Genomic DNA, 7,206 nt, shown 5'->3' with positions numbered 1-7,206 from the left:
GAGGCAGAGGCTGTTATCCTCACCTGACATGGAATCAAACTCCCTGAATGCTTCAATCATTTTCTCAGGTTCACCCGCTTTGTAATAGAGTTGGGATATGAACCCAGAACTCTAATGGCCAAAGCCACACGGTTAACCATTAGTCACTCTGTTCTCCTCTTGGGTCTGATACTCAATCTGTGAACCCTGACTGTGGAATCTGGTTCCCATGTCCCCTTTCTCTAGGACTAGATCTTGCTCCCTGGACCTCTGACAAAAACTGTGTTGGACTTCTCTCATCTCAAATGCAGGCCCTTGTTAGCTGCTGGAACAAAGCATCGCACAATGAGGACCTAAAGAACAGAAAGTTACTGTCATCAATTAAGCACTTAATGAATGATATCTGTAAAAACACCATTTCCACCAAAGTCCAGATTCTGAGATTTGGGGTAGACGTGAACTTTGGAGGAACATTATTTAGCCCCCTATAGACCCTGTTATATAGTTTATCCCCTCCAGAATTCAGATGTTCGGATCCTAACCCCCACAACCACAGATTGTGATGTGTTTTGGATATGGAATCATTGCAGGTGTGATATTGGGATAGAGTGGGCCCTTAATCCAATATGGTGTCTTTTTACAAAGGGTAAACGTGGACACAGACAAGTAGAGAGGGCAGACAATCCTAGAACAGATCTTTCCCTCATAACCCTCAGAGGAATCAAACTTTCCAACACCTTGATCTTGGACTCTTGGCCTCCAGAACTGTAAGACAATAAAGCACCTTTCATTAAGTCACCCAGTTCGTGGTACTTTGCTATGTTATGTTATCAGCCCTAGCAAATGAATATAGACAGTTTCAGCCAAAGAACCAGAAGTGGGGTAAGCGATGACCAGGCCTTCCGCTAAGAAGGAACAGGCTCAGTTATGGCAGCTCTAAGAGACTAAGACAGGGCCAAACACGTGCCCCTACTTCAGATCAGAGAAGTCCAACATGGTTTTTGCTAGAGGTCCACGGATCAAGATCTAGGCCTGGAGAAAACTCATACACACCCCCAAAACTGTTTCATAATCATGCTGTGCCCTGACTCCTCCAAATCTTAACTTAGTGATCAGACCTCGTGGCCGTGGTTACCATCCAATCATCCATCCCGTGGTTGATTCAACAAATATTTCTTCGATGCCTCACTCTATGCCAAGCACAAGCTATAGGGCCCTTGAGGTCCATAGTGAACCGAACACAGTCTCTGCCTATGTGACCTCATAATGGTCTAGTGGGAGAGACAAACCAGGAAAGAGACCAAAGGTGGTGTTGGGGAGCAAGGTGTCAGGCACTGTGATAGGGCTGTGAGGGAAAGAGAAGGACTCAGCACAGGGCTAAGCTCCTAGCAGGCCCTGGCCAAAGGTGGCAATGTCACAGCCAAGGGGCAAAGCACGAACAGTCATTTTTTAGGGGAATCAAGAGCAAAAGGGGATGTTGCAGTCGTGGAGTAGAAGAAGTACAAAAGGCATGAAGGAGCACAGTAGACTTCTGGAATGACTGCCAGCTTGGCTTCCCAAACTGTGCCAGGAGAAGTGGAGAGGGAGCAGGAGCCAGATCATGAGTCACCTCTTCACAGAAGGAATCTGGCTTTGTCCTGATGGCAAACAGGAGCCACCAGGCAGGCAGGGGAGCAACGGGGCCAGGTCTGAGCTTTGACTTGGATGGACAGCGTGGGAGAGAGGGGACGAGACTGTGTTGGAAGGATTCCTCATGCCTCTCTCCCCCGTCCCTGGCTTATTTCTCCCCTGTACTCACCCCTATGGCTGCCCCTCCCCATGCACGGGGTGGGGGCTAGGCGAGATGTGAGAGTTGTCAGCCAGGAGTCAGTAGACTCCGGGCCAGGGTTTCTTTGGTTCCAAAACTAGGAAAAGCTGATCTCACAGATGCCAGAGCTTTAATATCTCCAGCCGCCCAGGCAGACGCTGATGCATCAATACAGAACCCACTTCACTCGGGGGTTGGAGTATTTTGGACTAAAACCAAATTCTGTTACCTCAGCTCAGTCACTTCCCCTCTCCTGGCCTCAGTTTCCCCATTGATAAAGTATAAGCGACGCGGATACCCTAAGGCTGCTTTTAAGATTTTCGGGGTTTCACAAAATATAAAATAACATGGATAGGATATCTAGTGCTTCTCGTATGTCGAACTTTAGCCGCTTAGCATGATGCTTCTAGGGCCACACTGGAATTTGCCATTTTGAGCACCTACTACGTGCTAAGAGCCATGTTTATTGTCTTATGCGTATTATGTTCTTCAGAGAAGCTTTGCCTAATCACCTGTATCATCGCATACATTAACCTATCACATATCACTACTGAATCCATGTATGCGTCTGTTTGCTTGTATCTCTTAACGAAGACATTGGGTTGTTTGTTGCCAAATCTCTAGGCTAAAGAACAATACCTAGCACGTAACAGGTTCTCAGCAAATGTGTGTGGGATGGATGGTTGGATGAATGAATTCTGAGCAAACCTCTAGCAAAAACCATGTTGGACTTCTCTGATCTGAAGTAGGGGCACGTGTTTGGCCCTGTCTTAGTCTCTTAGAGCTGCCATAACTGAGCCTGTTCCTTCTTAGCGGAAGGCCTGGTCATCGCTTACCCCACTTCTGGTCCTTTGGCTGAAACTTTCTATATTCATTTGCTAGGGCTGATAACATAACATAGCAAAGAATTGCTATGAATTCATTCATAGCAATACTTGCTCAGTATTCTGAGCAATACTCATTCTGCATTTGGTTCAGGAAATAGGTATCATGACGGCATGAGTATGATAATAAGGCGAGACATGTTTAAAGCTCTGTAGCTCGTTATCACCCTACTTGGGCAGTCCAGCGTGGGCCCGGTTAATTCTCACTTCACGCTTCTTTCATTTTCTCCTCTCAACTGGGTGCAGGAGAAAGTATCTATTGTTGCAAGAGAGAATCATCGACTCCATTTCTGTCTCCTTGAAGATGGAAGAAAGCTCTCAGTTTCAAAGAACTCCCTTAAGCGATTAGTATCATTCCGTGTAGTGCTTACAGAGTCCTGGATGGCAAACTTCTGAACACCGGAGAGACCCCTTGAACTTTCGATTCTCTATTTCAAAAGAAATGAAAGAGACAGCAACTTAATTCTTCACTAACAAAGTGCAATCCAGCTCTGGTTTGGAGGCGGGGGGAGGAGTTGGGGGACACCGTCTCCATTTCATACACACTGCAAGTTGATACAGGATTCTTCAGCTGTGTCCCCTAAACTCCCTCCTCCCTGTTTGAGAATGTCTGAGAAAACAGGAACGTGGAGTAGCGCCTGGCCCACTGTGATCACTTGAGAGCTAGCCATCCTCTGGGTTGGGCGTGATCCCGGGGGGGGGGCATCGTGGTCAGCTCGGCTAAAAGTTCTGCAACAACCCCCAGAGGTTTTGACAGCCAGCTGTGGACTTCCTATCTGGAGAGGCCCAATCTTTATGAGTTTTGCTAAGAGAGTGAACTGCTGTTTGGGTTACCTAGCAGTAAATGTAGTAGATTCCTTGGACTGAAAATTATAGTTGGGCTTCCGCCTTTGTCAAATCATTCAAAAGGCAATGCAGGAGGCAGCTTCTTCATTGACCCTCAGGGGTCCCCACCCTCCTGGTTTTCACTGCAGGTGTACCTCCCTCCCCTTTAGCATGGGCGGGAACTGACCCAGTGACTGACTTCTAACCAACAGAATACGCGCAAGAGTGATGGGATGTCACCGCCTAGAAGAGGTTAGGAAAATTGTGACTTTCATTGTGCTGCCTTCCCCTCCCTCCCCAAGCCCCTCCTCGTCTGTCTCCCTGGCTCTTCTCACTCTTAGGAAGCAAGCTGTCCATGGACATCCAGATTGCCGCAAAACTGAGGAGGGCCAGTAGTCAACAGCTGACAGGTAACTAGGCCTGCAGCCCGACTACCCACAAAGAACTCAATCTTGCCAAAAGCCAAGTGACTGAGCTTCCAAGAGTTTAATCTTGCTGCCACGCCTTAAGAGGACACAGGTCATCCTGTCTTGATTACAGCCTCTGAGGGATCCTGAGCCAGAAGACCCAGCTACGCTATGTGCAGATGCCTGGCCCACAGAGAACGTGAGATAATACATGTTGTCATCTAAAGCCGTTCGGTTTAGGGGAAATTTGCTGTGCAGCCAAAGATAACTAATGCGGGCACTTTTTACCTGAAGGAGTCACCCAAAGAACTGTGGGGGTCAAGGACAGTACCGCAGACATATAGGCAACAGAAACTAGATTTAAAAATACATAATCAAAAAACATCCCATTAACTATAGCCAGAGGAATGAAATCCTCAGAGGTAATTTCAGTAAGAAATATGTAAGGCTATTTGTGTCAAAGTACAAAATACTATTGGAAAGTATAAAATAATACTTGAGTCATCGGCCTATAGAGCATATTTCTGGATGAGAAGACTAAAGACTCTAAACTCTTATTTATTTTCAAATTGTTTTAAAGTAGAAGGTAATTTCTATGAAAATCACAACAGACTGTCCCCTGAACTAGGAGAGATTAATCCAAATTTATCTTGTTAAAAAGAAAAACAATGTAAAAATAGCAGAGAATTGTTTCCAAACAGAAGTCCATCGTGGGAGAACTAATCTTATCAGATATTAAAATGCGATAAAGGTACAACGAGAAAAAGGGTGTGATTTTGACCTAGGCCTAAACAAACAGATGAAAGGAACAAAACGTGCATACCAGAAATATAATTCCTAAATGTTAACATTTTTGCATTTAGCGCATAAACTCATCGGAATGTTCAGATCAGAGCAAATATAAATTAAAACAAAGTAATAAACAAAGAAACTCAGGGTATGGAAAGAGGTGATGTAAATCTATTACTGGGAAATCATATGTGTAGCAAACATGGAGGAGGTTGTTATTAACATTGAACAGATAGCTCAAACACATCAATAAGAAACATGCTTGGATGTCTATAGATAAATAAAAAAAATAGTATCTCCTCCATGGCAGAAATGCGTTGGTTTAAAAAGCAATGCAAAGATGTTCAAACACACCAGTCGTCAAAGTCATATGAAATTGAAATCATCACAATGAAATCTCTTTGCTTCAATATCAAATTCTCCAAGTCGTTTTTGTTGTTGTTGTTGTTTTTTAATATTGGTATGGAATTCTTTCAAGTGTACTAAAAGACAAGAAAATTGTCAGGCATTGCTAATTTTTGTGTAAATTGTTGTAACCCCTTGGGACAGCGATCCAACAATGTGCCTCCTAAGCTTTATAAATATCCATCATATTTGACATGATAGTTCCACTTCTGAAATGTATCCTTACAAAGGCAGTATATATAAACCCATTCATCACAACATTATTCATAGTTGCAAACTTTTGAAAGACCTTAAATGTCAACAAAGAGGGTTGATTACTCGTATCTTTTTATTTTAGCTGTAAAAATGACATTTAAATGTGAATGTTAAATCATGAAAACTTCTTAACATAAATGGCACCTTAAATAAAGTAGAATGTGCAATTTCCTCGAGAGGTTAGACATGTATATATTAAGATACATTATGGATATCAATATATGCTATATTTTTCAAGAGTAGATTGTAAACATATATTAAAATAACAATAGCTAAGAGCTCTATGTGCTTTGTCCCTGGAATGGACGGATGCTTCACAATTAAATCCTCAGAACCTGCTAGTTAGTACCTTGGCCTCACAGCGGAGGAAACCACGACTGAGGCGTCGGAATACGCATCCAAAGTCAACAGCTTCCAGGCATGAGGCTGAGATTTGAAATTTGTCTCCCCCAAGGGAAAGCCAGCGTTCTTAACCTCTGCTTTTGACCTTACATCTCTAGAAGAAACAAACAGAAACAATCTGCACGCAAATAATAATAATGACTATCTATGTGTGACAGCACTGGGAGTGAGTCTTTATTTTTTAAGGGTTTTCTCAAAAATATCATTTTCATAACTTAACACACGTAACGCGGGAATTTCGGAATCATGAACTACCTACCAAACAAAAAAGGAACTGCAGAGGTATTACTATTATTTACCATTATTATCACCATCCCACCATCATCATCTTCAATATCACCTTATATTTTTACATTTTCTAATGTGTATTTGTGAACGTGAATTAATTATTCATTATTTAGTATCATGGGAAAATAATCAAAATTAAGGGACATGTGATTACTTTTAAGATGGATTCCTTTGTTAGAGGAGATTAATGATATCACTTGCTCTAACAAGCTGATAGAAGGGAAAGTCTGCATGTTAATTCCTGGGGTCTGTGGTGGTACGACAATTCTCCCTGCACAGAAACTTGTCCCATGCCTCACGTCCCTTGACTGTATCCACAAATGTAAGATGAGGGGATTGAGTTGGATTATTTCTAGGCTACCTTCCAAATGTGTCATCCCAGGATTCAAATGGTGTCATTTAAATGCTAAAATACATTTTCCCTAATAAAAATTCATTTTTGCCCCACTAAGTCACATATCCCTTTTTCTATAAGAAAAGTACACATCTTTAGAAAACGTGCTGGGGTTTCCTATACAAAAATATTTTCCTTTATACTCTCTGTAAATTAAAAATTCAGTCACAGAAAGAGATGTTCCCTAGAAGAGTGGTAATTTGCCTCTTTTCCACCTCAAGTGCCTGTCTGAAAGCTGTCTGCAGGACCCTCCTTTTCCAGCCTCATTGGCACCCTTGGGCTGCCATGATGAATTTCAGGGACTTTAACGATGTAGTGGCTCCCTATGTAGTCAGTACACAAGTACATCGTTACTACTAAGGACCACACCCTTTCCTCGGTGCAGGGGCTGGAGAAATTTTCTGATTATGACTTAGACATTCCTGTGAATATCCTGACTCTGAAACTCCCAACTTCCTCATTTTTATCATTTATTTATTTATTTATTCATTTATTTTTGCACATCTCCCTTGGAGCTAGATGGCTTCAAATCCCAGTTCTACCACTTTCTTAACTGTGTCATTTATGTCTCCTAGCATCCCTGAATGTCATAGATCAATCTTCATTTACGTAAGGATTCCCATGAGAACTCATTTCTCAAAGGATTCCCATGAAAAGTTACAGACAATATATAAATGACTAGACTTCACATCTCCTATATTTACTTATGCTATCAGGCAACATCTCAGCTTTGGAGAAACAAAGGCACGTTAATGACCTTAAAAGAACTAC

At 42.4% G+C, this 7,206-nt stretch overlaps 1 long non-coding RNA gene across 2 annotated transcripts; it reads left to right on the top strand.

Annotated features, from left to right (window-relative positions):
* Positions 1-1,286: 1,286 nt before the first annotated feature.
* On the top strand, positions 1,287-5,873 carry LOC122238122. 2 transcript variants are annotated; one of them, XR_006217086.1, is made up of 3 exons: positions 1,287-1,665; positions 2,917-4,101; positions 5,684-5,873. It is a non-coding gene; the product is annotated as an uncharacterized LOC122238122 (long non-coding RNA). The 2 variants fall into 2 exon arrangements; XR_006217085.1 differs by lacking the exon at positions 5,684-5,873 and having other exon boundaries at positions 2,917-4,406.
* The last annotated feature ends 1,333 nt before the right edge of the window (positions 5,874-7,206 follow it).

Source organism: Panthera tigris, chromosome B1 (assembly GCF_018350195.1).
Source record: "Panthera tigris isolate Pti1 chromosome B1, P.tigris_Pti1_mat1.1, whole genome shotgun sequence".
Classification (NCBI taxonomy): domain Eukaryota; kingdom Metazoa; phylum Chordata; class Mammalia; order Carnivora; family Felidae; genus Panthera; species Panthera tigris.
Note: the sequence above shows the minus strand (reverse complement) of the source record. Positions and strands in the feature narration are given on the sequence as shown.